Here is a 15,142-nt window from a genome sequence, read left to right on the forward strand (position 1 = left end):
GTAATCTTTTATTGTGGTTTCCTCTGCGGTGTGAGTGCCGGGATCCTGCCCTAAGTTATAAAGCTTTGAATAGAATCTCGCAAACTCCTGACCAATATTGAGTGGGCTGCTTTTCTTACTGCCACCTTCCCCCATAATGTATGCTATGTTTTCAGATGCGTATCTATTTCGTAACCTGGCAGATAACATCTTAGTAGCTTTCCCACTATGATGGTATACTTTGGCTCTCAATTTATGCAGAAGCCTTGTAGTTTTAGCTTTGTTTAATTTTGTTAATTTAAGGTTTAGGGTATCAAGTTTAGAGGCTAGCTCCTGAGACGGGTTAGCTTTGTTGAGGGAATAAATTAGTGCTATTTGCTTCTGGCGTTCCAATAATCTTATTTTGGTATGCTTTTTAAGATAAGAGGAGCCCTGGAGAAAGAGCCCTCTCATTATCGCTTTGTGTGCTGACCAAAGTGTGTTTATATCTGTGTGTTCTGCATCATAAGATTTAAAATAATCCTCAAATTCTCGGTGGATTATCTTGGCATATGATTCATCTAACAATATTAATTAATTTAGCTGCCAAGTCCCTTTACCTTTGAACTGAAAAGAGTCTAAGAGTTCCATAAAAACTGGCCCATGATCGGACCATGTTACATCTCTTATGCTACATTTGGAAAGTTGGGCAAGGGTTGGTCTATCTATAAGAAAGGCATTGATTCGGGTGTATGTATTATGTGCCTTAGAAAAAAAGGTCTAATCTCTTTCAGCTGGTTGGAGTGCTCTCCAGGCATCATAGAGATCATACTTATGTAACAATTGTGTTATTGTCTTACACCTCATTATAGAACTTTTGAGGCTCTTCCCTGTCAATGTAGCAGTCATGTCTAAGCTGGGTGATTGAATGAAATGGAAATCTCCACAGAGTATCATGTTGCTCTGCTTAAACTTGTCTATCTTATGTAAGAGGGATTGGAGGAAAAATGTTTTGTTCTCATTGGGAAAATATGCAGAGACTAATGCTATAATGTATTGAGCATTTTTGAGAAGCCCTGTAACAAAGATATATTTACCGTTTGGATCTGATAATTTATTTTGTTGTGTAAAGGCCATATTTTTATGTATTGATACCTCTTGTGACCTTTTATCAGAGACTGCATGATATAGAACCGGGTACTGTTTAGTGAAAATTGAAAAATGTGTCTCTTGTATGCATGACACGTCAATGCCGTGTTTGGTTAGGTCCCTTAAGAGAAGTTTTCTTTTACCAGTGGATTTCAATCCCTTTACATTAAATGAGACAATTTTCATACTGATCCATGAGGGATTTGATTACATCCAAAGTGTGCTGTAGTACACAGAGTAGGTCTGGAGCTAGTGCTGTATGGTATAGTATGCCAATTATTCCCCTAACCGTGTCTTGCAACCTTTATCAACAGCAGAGTACACCCTGTAGACCCACCTAACTGCATTTTGTCCATAGAGGAGATTACGTCCTTTGAAATTTCACAGTGCAACAGATACCACTAGGGTTGTGTGGTGAGCGGGGAGGTGGAGAACCAAGGGAACAGGGGCAAAGTGCCCAATATTGCTCAAAACCAAAGAGCCAAAAAGTACCGGGGAGGGTCCAGGTACATAAGTGGGGGTCCGTGGAGGTGAGGTGCTCCATTAATAGAAGTACCCACTAGAGAAGCCTTAGAAAGCTATTAAAGCTTCTGAGTAAACTAGTACAGATGGCAATATATGTGATAGGGCATTCAACTGAATTACTGTTGCTATGCAAAGGAACCTGAACGTAAAAATATTAGTAGTGCAGTATGTAATGGTTACATACGGTATAGTAGAAAGCCAATATGACCTTTTCATGTGGTAGACCATTCAGGAGACATTCGGGGCAATGCTGCTTGCTTGTGCTGCTTAGCAGTAAGAGCAGAGATGTTCCATTTGCAACGTTTGCGCAGCCCTTCATCCATAGTCAAGATGGAATGGAGAGAGTCCTGGTGATGAACCAACAGTTTAGCTCGGTATCCCCACCTGTAGTTTACTTGATGTTCATGTAGAGGAGATTTTAAAGGTTGCAAGGTATTTCTGAACTTTAGGGTTGCAGTTGAGAGATCTGCAAATACTTTTATGTTGGTGTATGGTTCAGGCAGTCCTGCATTTCTACAAGATGTCGGCAAGTTTGAGTTGAACTCCAGGAGAGCTTCATGTTCCTGCAGCTTGTCAGCTACTGAGTTATGAGCCCCAGCATATTCATCCATCTTTTTTTCTATGTCTCCTGTGTGTTGGCCTATTTCATGGATTTCAAGCTGCGGTTACAGCTTGCATCTGACCTCTAATTGTGGCTTGGATGGTATCTGACAGCTCAGCCATCAGTGTCCACATCGTGCCCATTGTGAGAGGTCTGTCATCAGGAGTCAGGCTGGGAGATGCTGGAGGTGAAGGTGAGCTGTCTCGGGAACCCGCGTCGCTGCCATCTTGGGAGGCCTGTAGGCCCTCGCAGGCTCTTAGCGCTGAGCCTCTTTCCAGGAAAAAGGACGCTTAATTGGTTTTTGCCAGTTTGCTTTTTTGTCTGTGAGACATCTCGGTCTGCTCTACCTGGGTTTTATGCAGTTTGTGCGCTATTTAGGCTGGTTATTTGCGCTCTGTATCGCTTTCCCCTCGGGAGCTTCACAGACCCGCGTCCATTCAGCTCGAGCTCCAAACCACGCCCCCATTTTGGTTGTTTTCAATAGATAATACATCTCTTTTTAAAGTGTTGGTTAACTGACTAATACTATCTGTATCTGTGACGTGATCTAAATTTGTAGACTCCAACAATATTTTACCCCCTTTGATATAATAGGTGCATGAGCATGGACATTTTACATTATAGTTTTAGGATTGTATAGCCTCCTGACAATTCATCTCTTTAACAAATCACTGTGAAATTATTTATACAAGCATGTACCCACTGCAACATCAAGTAACTCAAATACTTATGGGTCCTAGCCTAATTTTAACATTTTATTTAAATATACCAGACCTAGTTACTTATATTTTAGTGTACTTAATGTTCCACCTACCTCATAAAAATCAGTTATTATGCCATTAAAGAAATATATTACGGAACATCTTTGTCTTCCATCATCCCCTCACAAACAGATGCCCTGTAAGAAGTAGAAAACAAACCAAAAAGTGTTAAAGTGCACACAATGATTAACATTTTACCTTTTTAAAAACAATGAACATACATTCAGATAATGTATGTAAATATAAAACATAAAAACCATAGTGAAATCTGTATATATATATATATATATATATATATATATATATATATATAAATAAATTTGTAGTCGGGGCAATCAAGCCGTAATAATAGTGTAACATAGCATATTATAACCAATAGATATATTCAAATGACACCAGTCGGTTGTGGTGTGCCGGAACCGACAGAGCAGTAGGCCTGTAATAAAAGTGGGCAAAAAAGAAGAATACCATACAAAATAAACATATAACAACCATTGTTTATTTGGACAAGTCACAACAAGCTTGTATTACCTCTTTAACTGGGTTCAGAATGTAAAGAGTATAGGCAGAGAACCTCCAGCGTCCCATAGCCCCGATGACATGAGCTGGAATGTGGTTGGAGGAAGCTGAGAATGCTGCCCCTATGTGGAAGGAGTGTCCTGATGAAAGGTTTGTATTTGGCCGAGCCTAGTTCACAGTAAATGAACATGAAGCATGACTTAAGATGCTGTAAGAATGGAGCCATGACGTTCTAATAATGGTTGGAGTGGTTGTATATGTAAAGTGGTGCAATAAGTATCCCGAACTTTACCGGGCACCATTGTTTAGAGTAGGTAATAGGGATATGGTGACCGTATGGCTATAGGGATAGGTATAGACTGATGCAGAGATACGACCTAATGGTCTAAGGTGTCTGGATATAAGTTGTTCCCAGGTATTCAGTGGTAGTTATACTCTGAGTGGTAAATGCATGAAACGTAAGAACCCATAGCATGCTAGATGTATGGCCGTTTGATTGTCGTATGGTCATGTGCTCAACGTGAGCTGAATCTACTAAGTCGGATAGTGAATAAATATGCTGTGTGGATGGGTAGCCTTTGAGATGGTACATGTGTCTTGGATTTGAATTCCTTTCAGTAGGTCTTTATCAGATAAGATGAAAAGGAATCCTGTATTGTTGGGGTGTTGTAGGAGCATGTGGTGTTGGATATCCGTAAGGTACCGTTAATTGTGTTAAATGATAATTTAAATAAAGGAGGCAAAAAGAAGTGAACCCCAAAATAGATTCCATAGCAAACATGACAAGAACTTAAAACCCCACTATAGCCATAGTGAAAAATATGTGAACACCCCATCGTATAATTACCTAGTGTTGACTGAAAGTGCAAGGTGAGACACGGAACGTGCAAGGGTAAACCATACCTTTAATCCATGAGCACGTCTCGGAATGGCGGGGCAGGTTAGCTAGCCTGGAAGAGGTGGGCAGTGTTTGGCCGAAAGCCTGAACCGAAACCCACAGAAGTGGTCAGCAGAGATGTTAGTGAAAAAACGGTGGTGAATACATGTGATAAGATTTGCAAGTGGCTACCATGAGTTCCCTCAACTCTCTCCTGATGATCAGAGACGAAGATTGGCCCATATGCACAATGCAAGGTGTAAGTGAATAACATCCGACCGAGTGACTGGACCATATAGATCCCCAGGCAATGGCAGCTGTCATGATCGGACTTTATTCAAACAAGGCCGAAGTAGAGGAGGAGCCGGGTCGGGACTTAATGTCTATGGGCCAAGACGCTCAACACCGTAGACCTGGGAGGTATGCAAATTGTCAGTGACACAGATGGTCCCGGTCTAGGTTACTCGTGGTGGCGTGGAGCCGACCCTCCTCCCTGTAGGGGACCCCTCAAACCCCTGTGCCCCGAGCAAAAGGTCAGAGCAATTTTACAGAGCAACTCCCAGATCCCCTCTCTCTCTCCCAGTCCGAACCAGGGGCTCTCGCTAGTGTATAAGAAACAAAACTACACAGAAACAGAAATGGAGGTACTTACAGAAAGAGAGATCAGGTTCTTCTAAAGAAAAACACAATAGCATATTTGTGAGAAGCGATTATTGCGTTATGGATCATTGCATGCCTTTGATAATGGGACACTGGCCATAACAAATGGACCTTATAATACAATTAAAACCAAGCATATTTAGATGTGTTTGGGGACAATAAATCATCAAAGTGAAAGACACTGCAAGGTCTGTATCAGGCAGAAACGCTGAATATTTCACTATACAGAGTACTTGTCTAGATCAACATATTTCTCTTCCCTTTCACCTGTCACCTTATGATACATGGACTCGATGACTTCCAGTAATGTGATTGTGGAACGCATATGTCTTCCACGAGAGACCAGACAGATTTAAATTTGGAACGCATTACGCGGAATGCATAGAATTAAATCAACGATGCGCACATGAGATTGGCCACCCAGAAGGCGGGTAAATACCGATCGCCAAGCAGAGAAACCGGCTCCTATCGAGAGGGTGGGGGACCTGTCGATCTTGGGCAAAGCACCCGGCGGGAACACTCCCCGATCCCCCGAGCCGATGCCCCAGTACCGCAGCCGTGGACCTCGGCGGGTCAGGCTGTATGTGGTCTGCAGGCCTGTACAAAGTACCGCCGTGAAAGGAGGAACGCCAGCTGTCAGGAGGAGCTGCTGAGCTGCAGCCACTCTGGAACTGCTGCAACCCCTGTGGGAACCGGAAGTCCAGTCAGAAGTGATTCGCCAGACTGTCCACGATAAGGTGGGAGAGGATTGGCCGCCCTTTTAAGGGAATTCAAGCCCCTCCCACAACTACAGGCCAAGGCCTTACATATATATATATAAATAACAGAAGATGGTCAAACACTCACAATTTCAAGAGCCATTAAACAATGGTTTGGTTTTTGGTTTGGTTTTCTACTATTTTTGTTAAGTGTTTAAGGTGACATTACACTTTAAGTTGTTTTAGACTGCACTGGATTACTATTACAAGAGCACCACATATCCCTTAAAAAAGTTATTTTGCCCTATATGAAGTGTCTTATATAGTATACCATTTGCATTGTAAAACAGGTATTTTGAAGAAGCATTTAATATTTAGGAAAATTATTTTTTATATCAAAAAACACACATGGATAATGAGATGAACCTCAGATGCCAAACTGTCAGGAGCAGCCACAAAAATGTAACAAGAAATTTAAAGGACCACTAACAAACTTGTTTTCCTGGCACTGTAGGGTCTTTGGGTCCCCCCCACCCTCTGGGTCCCCCTCCAGCCGGGCTGAAGGGGGAGGAAGGGGTTAAATTCTTACCTTTTTCTTACCTTTCTCCAGCACCAAAAGCCGCGCATGCATTCAGTCAGTCCATAGGAAAGCATTACTCAATGCTTTCCTATGGACGCTGGCATCTTCTCACTGTGAAAATCACAGTGAGAAGCGCGGAAGCACCTCTAGCGGCTGTCAATGAGACAGCCACTAGAGGCTGGATTAACCCTAATGTAAACATAGCAGTTTCTCTGAAACTGCTATGTTTACAGCAGGCAGGATTAACCTTAGATGGACCTGGCACCCAGACCACTTAATTAAGCTGAAGTGGTCTGGGTGCCTATAGTGGTCCTTTAATCACAAATACTTATTACTTCTCAAAGAGTAGTTTATTGCATAGACAAAAGGAACACATACCTCGTAGGAGCATTGCTCAAACATTTGTGTCAGCAATATATTGCCTTTTGAACTGTTATCAGTGTGCCTGGTCAAACTTCTTGCTAGTATTTAATTTGTATGCTGTTTTCTTTTGTTTCAAACCTCCCTCTCCTCCTCCTGCAGTTTACCTGTATGTCAGCCTTGACTGGGGAGGGGAGAAAAGAGTCTGGAGTCAGACCATGGTGTAAAGTGGTAAGGAGGAGCATTAACACAGTTAACACGTAGTAGATCCCAACGTATCACTCCTCACTTGCTGCCTCTTTAGACAATGTTCCAGATCTAATCTATGCCTGAAAATAAACTAAATATAAATTTAAAAACACTTAATTTAAGCACTTGATACACAGGATAAAAAGGGGCATGTGTAGCCTTGTCATACCTACATATTCAAGCACATTGTGGTAGAATATCTGACACCATCAAGTGGATAAAATAACCCAAATTTACATTTCCAGAGTGATGACCAATGGACTGGTGAAGTATATTTGCATTCCATTACTAAGATGAAATGTATTTGTTTGCATGGGTGTTTTTTTAAGTGTGAGTGCAATTTGGTTTGTACTGCCAAATATGTCTACTTTTGACAATGTCCCTCTTCTTGGAGCATTGTCTTTGTAATATCCAGAAGTCTGACATAGTCTGCACTTCACATACCTGTGCCTCCATTTGTGCACAAACTCAGCTTGCAGATCCCAGATTAAGAATCCTGCCACCCCTAATGTCAGCCAAGACCAAAATATGTATTTTTATTCCTACCAAAGCTTTTTGAAATAAAACCACCATCTAGCCAGTGTCAACACACCATCACATGAACTAATCAAACTGTCCCTTTCTCAACCTTATTAAATAATCACTCCTATCTTTTCAACGGCATTAAAGGAGCACCCCATCTCAGCTTTCCGGCATTTTTAGTGGAGGTATGGAAAAAAATCTGTTTGACTTCTTACAATGGAGGTTACCAGGGAATTCCAGGCACCATAACCACAAGCTTCATTAGTTATGATGCTTGGAATGATCCATTAACAGTTGCCCAAGTCTGTTCCTCTTTATAGTGCATATCACAGTACTGTGATTAATGCAGAAGTAAAGAGGAACAGCGTATGATTATCATGTGATAAGCCTGGTGATGGGTAGCTCATAAAAAGTACTGCCCCGTAGCATTTTGTATTCATATGCTGCAGGAAAAATCTAGTGAAGTCATGACATTTGATTTTTTCGTTGCATTTATTTTTCATTAATTTGTTTCTATTTATTGTTGTTTTTTTTATTTTTCTACCACTATCAAATGTATGGGTGAACTAAACAATGATAGATATTGTCAAAACGTCATACCTGCAATACATGTAATACATCCTGGTATACTGTCATTCTCTCCATGTAGGGGAGAACTAATATTTAGCATAATTTACTCACCAATCTTTTTTTCTCACTCTGCTCAATAATTTTTAAAATAGTTTTTCTTTAATTACAGAGACACTATAGTTCCAAAACATCTTTAATTTAATGAAGCAGTGTTTGTGTATAGATCATGCCCCTGCAGTCTCAGTCTGCAGTCACTGCTCAACTCTATGCCATTTAGGAGTTAAATCACTTTATTTATGCAGCCTTAGTCACACCTCACTGCATATGAGTTACACAGCCTTCCTGTAAAGAGGAAACACCAAGATTTAACTTCTAAATGGCAGAGAATTGAGCAGTAAAACTGTATATGCATGAGCTAAACACAAAAACTGCTTCATTAAGTTGAAGTTTAATTGATGCCTATAGTGTCCTTTCAGGCTATCATTATAACTTCATCCTACCAAGAGTTTGGTCCCTACCATCCTCAGTAAGATCATGGAAACATCAGGGGAACTAAAAAGTGTGCTCTGTTCCACTGAGCCTACCAGTACACCAATAGAGATGTCCCGAACAGTTCGCCGGGAACTATTCGCCAGCGAACATAGCTTGTTCGCGGTCGCCGCGGCGGGCGAACATATGCGATGTTCGGTCCGCCCCCTATTCGTCATCATTGAGTAATCTTTGACCCTGTACCTCACAGTCAGCAGACACATTCCAGCCAATCAGCAGCAGACCCTCCCAGACCCGCCCACCTCCATGATGAATAGGGGGCGGACCGAACATCGCATATGTTCGCCCGCCGCGGCGACCGCGAACAAGCTATGTTCGCCGGCGAACAGTTCCCAGCGAACTGTTCGGGACATCTCTATACACCAACCAAGTAATAGCAAAATAAATAGTTTATACTTTGGGGGTAAAGTGTATATATTTTCTACGTTTGTTTTTGTGGACCATATGTTCAAGGTTGGAGATTTCTACTAAAACAAAAAAACGCCTCACATCCTGACTAGTAACTCTTTTTATGTCTGACTAATAAATATTGATTATATTTTCCAAAGATTATTATAATTATTATTTTCTATTTCTTTGCTTTATTTCAAAAGAATAAATTAGCAGAAAATGTACTGAGGCTAACAGTACTCTGACATTATTGTTTGAAAGTGCTTTGAAAGAGTTCGAAGGAGGGACATAAATTATATAGGTTCTCAAGGTATTGGATTTTCCTGGCATTAACGTTTTAAAATGTCAAAATCCTGGCTGTATAACCTTAATACACCAAAATTGTTAGATTTCAGTGGACAGACCAATTCCCAATGTACGATTTGGAGGTAGACATGTTCAAGTTAATATTTTAGAATTCTTGTTACAATACAGAGCAGGTTACCATGAATGTGAACATGAAACAATGTCATATCCCACACTTGTCTCCACTCATTCAGCACCTGGTGAAAAAAAAACTATTAAAGAGACTGTTCAAATGAAGAAGCATTCAGCCAAAAGAACAGGTAGAGAATGACATAACATGGGTGGGATTAGATACAAGTGGGATAAGTGAGATTGGAGAGATACATGGGTATGAGGTAAGATTTGAGCAATAAATTGGGAATTAGAGCAACACACGAGGGACATGACGGGTTAATAGAGACAGAGATGTGGTAGGATGAACAGGCACATGAAGATAAAATACACATATAGTCAAGGCCGGATTAACATAGGGGCTGATGGAGCTGCAGCTACAGGCCCAGGCCCATGGAATAGGCCCATTAAAAAAAAATGAAAAAATAATTTTTTTTGTAACTTTTTTTCTTTTTACACACTACTCTTAGGTTTGCCACCTGACTGGTATTTTACTGGCACAGCCGGTATTTGAGGCTGCCTGGCCATGCCGGTATCGCAGTAATACCATCAATACAAATGCGGGTATTTTTCTCAGTATAAACAGAGATTACTCTGCAATACCAGCACCGGCCAGTAGGGGTCACTGTGTGTGGAGAGAGGCAGGGATAGGAAGTTACAGCATATCCCTGCCTCTCTCTACTACTCACTGATCCATAGGGGAGCAGCTACATAGCACATAGAGTCCAGACAGCAGCTCTACAGCTCAGGTAAGTGAGGGATGGGGGGAAAGGCAGCAGGGAGACATAGGGACACTGAGACACTAGGGGACACAGACATTAGGGGACACTGGGAGACCTGGTGACACTGTCCCATGTCTCCCAGTGTCCCCAAGTGACTGTCTTCTGCCAGTGTCCCTAGTGTCTCAGTGTCCCCATGTCTCCCAGTGTCCCCTAGTCTCCCAGTGTCTGTGCTCCCATGTCTTTTAGTGACCGTAGTGTCTTAGTGTCCCCAAATGTTTCAGTGTCCCCATGTCTCCCAGGTCTCTGTGTCCCCATGTCTGTGTCTATAGTGTCTCAGTGTTCCCATTTCTCCCAGTGTCCTCATGTCTCCCAGTGTTCCCAGGTCTCTGTATCCCCATGTCTCACTGTGTCCCCTAGTATCCTAGTAACATGGGGACACACTGAGACATTGGGACACTGGGAGACTAGGGGACTGGGCGACATGGGGACACTGTGATACATGGGGACACACTGAGAAATGGGGAGACTTGCGAGACTGATACACTGGTAGACAGGGAGACACTGGGAGTAATTCATCTATACAGCAGACTGTGAGTAGTTTGTTGGTGATTTTACAGAATTTTCTCTTATGTCACTCACTTATGTTACATCGTGTGATGTCACTCATAACTAATTATACAAAGGCTGGTATTTTTTTCCAAGAAAGTTGGCAACCCTAACTACTCTTCACATACTCTTGCTTAAACGAACACTATACAGTCAGGAATACAATCATGTATTTCTGACCCTATTATGTAAAAAACACCTTCTAGTCCCCCTGGCCCTCTCTTGCCTCCCTAAATATAGTAAAATCTTACTTGTATTCAAGTCTGCAGCTGCTGGCTCTGCCTCTGAACTGACTCTGTCTGCTGACATCATCAGAAGTGGTGATCTGAGCAAATTACAATGCTTCCCCATAGGATTGGCTGAGACTATAAACTAGGAAGATCAGGGGCAGAGCCAGCACAAGTCAAACATAGCCCTGGCCAATCAGCATCTCCTCATAAAGATAAAGTGAATTAATGCATCTCTATGAGGAAAGTCCATTGTCTGCATGCAGAGGATGGATACACTGAATGGCAGTGCTGCACACTGGGCAGTAGTGCCCCAGGAAGCACCTCTAGCAGCCATCTAAAGAGTGGCCAGTTGAGTTATTTTCTCTGAAAATACAGTGTTTACTGCAAAAAGCCTGAAGGGAATGATTTTACTTACTAGAACAAATACAATAAGCTGTAGTTGTTCTGGGGACTATAGTGTCCCTTTAAGTTTGTAAGCTTAAGAGAGTATTTGTTTTCTTATAGCTGCATCCTTTCCCTCCAACACCATCTCCATCAGATACATGACGCTTGGGAGGTATGGTTGTTTCAGTGATTTTGGTTGATAAGATTCTGTAATTAGGCCCATCATAATTATCAGCTCCAGGCCCACTGGGCTCTTAATCTGGCCCTGCATATAGTACAGAGGGATACGAAGGGTCTGTTAGATCAATAAGGAACATATTATTTGGAGGGTGAAGCAGAGGCACTAGAGGGAGTAAAACATAAATGAGGAACAAGGGGTAGCGATATGGAGCATGGTGATATAACTGGAATAGATGATGAAGGAGTTATTAGAAGGATTCTCTTCTCTGTATATACCATTGAATAGTAAATATTAAAAATATATATTTAAAAACAATGTGGCTTAGTAGGAATGTAAGCCAAGTAATATAAAATAAAAAAGGACATTTAAAGCATTTACATCAGATAAATCAGAGGCATCATCTATAAAATATATAAAAAAAAGACAATAAAGTCTGTAAAAAGCTGTGAGCACAGTGAGCACGGCATCCACGTCTGGGTTAACTTTTTAACTTAGGGAGAGTCATGTGTCAGTGTTTGCAAATGACACAAAACTAGATAAGTTAATGCAGTGTAAATAAGGTAAATGTCGGGAAGCAGCGCTTTCAGATGGAGTCCTTATTTCCAGAATCCAATGGAGCAGTATTGTTATGGTACTTTTTGAAAGTAAACCAAAATGTTCAAATGTCTATCTGTTCCTGTCCAAATCAATAAAATTAAATTGCGTATATACGCTGAAGTAATTAAGTCTGACACACAAGGTTCAGGTTAAAATAACTTCGGGAAAGTTTATTGGCAAGTGAAGAAAAAGCGGGCGCGCAGGCCCTTTTAAGAGGCATTTTGCGTCATCATTGATTATTAGAATATCAGCAAATAAACACCATCAATTGGATTAATTGTTAAGTGTCGGTGTTAGTGTCTTACCTATTGGTTCAAAAATAAAAAAAGGTTAGTCCCGTGCCCACCCATCAGAGGTGGGATTATTCTGGACACGGGTGGGGATAAGGGGGTCCTAAGCGTCATTTTACACGGTCAATGATATCAGGCTTCATGTCCAGGTGCAAGGTCTCTTATGAATAGAACATTTCATTACTACTGTGTTCTGTGGCCTTCAAACTATACTATCTCACAAGTTCTAAGGAGTAGCCAGCAAGTCTTAAGGAGTAACCAGCACCTCCTGGTATTTGTCCTTGTAGGAAAACACAGTCTTTGTCTACTGTACTAATTGGGTTGAGAAGTTCAGTCACGTAACGTAGTTTTAAAATGAACAAGTCAAGTCATGAGGACAAAATGGAGGATTGAAAGAGTCAGGTTAGGGGGACAAAATGGAGGAGGAAGTCACAGTATAAAGTTAAAATGGAGTTAGTACAATAATTCAATACAAGTACAATAGTAATTTTTAATAATTCCACATCAGTCCCCCCTATGAAATGTTAGATTCTAAGAGATAAAACTTTATTATGTTAGTATCAGAAGACGTGTTAACCCAAAGGCACAGAAACCCCGTGGCCGCTAGTTAGGTGTTAATGCAAAGTGCAAGTCTGTCCCTAGAGCTGACCCTAATAATAGGCTAACTCATCCATCAGTATGGCTCTCGAACACTTCACACCCATGGGTGTCCCATGGCAGCTAACCCACCACTTCTCCGCACGGGGCCTTTACCATTCACTGACAGATGCTGTCCCTAAGCTAGTCCCTTCCTAGAATTCCTGCACTTTATCAACAAAAGGGAATGTTTGCAGCGGCAGACAGGGTGAATTGATGTCTTGGGATTCTTGGTCATCAACTTCGAGATGGGTGAAAGTGGGTGCCGCTTGGTCAACAGTCTTCATGAGGGATTTTCTCAGACATGGGAGGATACAACAAAAGAGAAGAGCAAAGATAAAAAGAAAAATTAGTATAGCCATACCAATCTGCATTAAAGCCTTTTGCCATCCTGTCATCCAACCAAACCATCTTTCCCAGGGATCTTTTATCCCAGAATTCCTTTTTAATTCTTCAGACAGGTCGTTTAACTTTTCTATGGCTAATGTAACTTTACCATTAGGGCCTGTGTTTTCTGGGATATAGGTACAACATGTCATGGTGTCGGGCAAAATTTTACAAACCCCTCCTTTCTCGGCTAAGATCATATCTAGGGCCATTCTATTCTGAAAAGTCATTTGGGATGTGGCCTGCAGCTGTTCGGCCAACCCCTGGAGGGCGTCTCTGGTGTAATTAACAAAACGCTGTTGGTTGTAATAAATATAATTTATCCAGTTTAAATTCTTGTTTGCGGTAACTATGGTAAAAATTGATTCAAATCCTGCAGCAACCTCATCTCTTGCTTTAAACTCATTGGGTACCCCCCTAGGCACCCCAATGGCATCAATGTAAATGTGAGGGTCAAAACTTCCTTTTACTGGGGCTTCACGTTTAACCTTAGTGTGGCTGGGCTCATGGGTGTTGAGGTGTGTGTCAGAGATGATGTGTATAGGCATAATGGCCTTAGTCAAAGTACACTCCCCCCACCACTCTGTGTCCATTCTGGATCTTAACTGTAAATCCCCACACAACCAGTAAATATCTCCTAATGACCTAGTGTGATGCTGCAGTAAACGTACAGGAACAGTTCGATATGTAGCACAATATCCTTCGGGAAAGTTACCCACAAATTTACCAATCCCATCGTCCATGGCATAGCAAGTGTAATTACCTTTATATATTGTAATACCATCTGGGGGTTTGACATCCTGGGTTAGGAGAGGATACTCCTTTGTCCATGCAATACATATGGACCTGTTAAAATTATAGTGATAGGCAAAAAGGCTTAAAACACATTCTTCTATATCTACTGGTAGGATTAAAGGCACGGTACCCAGGTGAGGCCGGGCACCGCCACACACATAACATGCAGTTCTATTATGCTTATTAGCATTGTATTTCATCCATTCTAACCATAGATTTACATCATTAAAACCTGTTTCAGCGGCCATGGTATCTTCAAAAGTGGGGTTAGCAATGGCCATCATGTCTTGAAAGGTCTGTATATGAGGTTTTAATGGGTTAGGGACCATATGGGTGGCCCCTTGCCACTCAGAAGAGTTGCACATATCTTTGAGGTAGAAATGCCCTAATTTTTGGTAGGAACCCTTTTTCCAATACATTCCCATCACATACTGGTCCGCATCTGTTGGGCTTGGATGCTCAATGTTAAGAATTAATTTCATTGGTGTACTCCCCCCAGGCTTTCTCAAAGTCATCCTCTGGAGGAGGGATCTACCATGATCATCTACTTTAGATACGGCACTTTTTGGTTTGTAACCCCAGGCAGGCCCGGCATTCCATCCCGCCGCCCCCCAATGGTCACAATTGTGCCCCCATTGCTTGTCAACTACACAAACATATGGGTCTTTCGAATGAGGGATATCTCTATAGATGCTCTGGATTTGTGGTGTGGGAAATGGGCATTCTACAATATCACAGTAGTCAAAGGTATAAGTAGCCACCTGGGTGCACGATGAATTATACCAGAAGGTGTACCCACTAATGTCTTTGGTAATGGCTACTTGCTGGGCCTTCATAAGGTTAATTAAGGAGAAGATGTACCAGAGATACATGTTTGTGCGATATTCGCT

Source organism: Pelobates fuscus, chromosome 5 (genome assembly GCF_036172605.1).
Source record: "Pelobates fuscus isolate aPelFus1 chromosome 5, aPelFus1.pri, whole genome shotgun sequence".
Taxonomy (NCBI): Eukaryota; Metazoa; Chordata; class Amphibia; order Anura; family Pelobatidae; genus Pelobates; species Pelobates fuscus.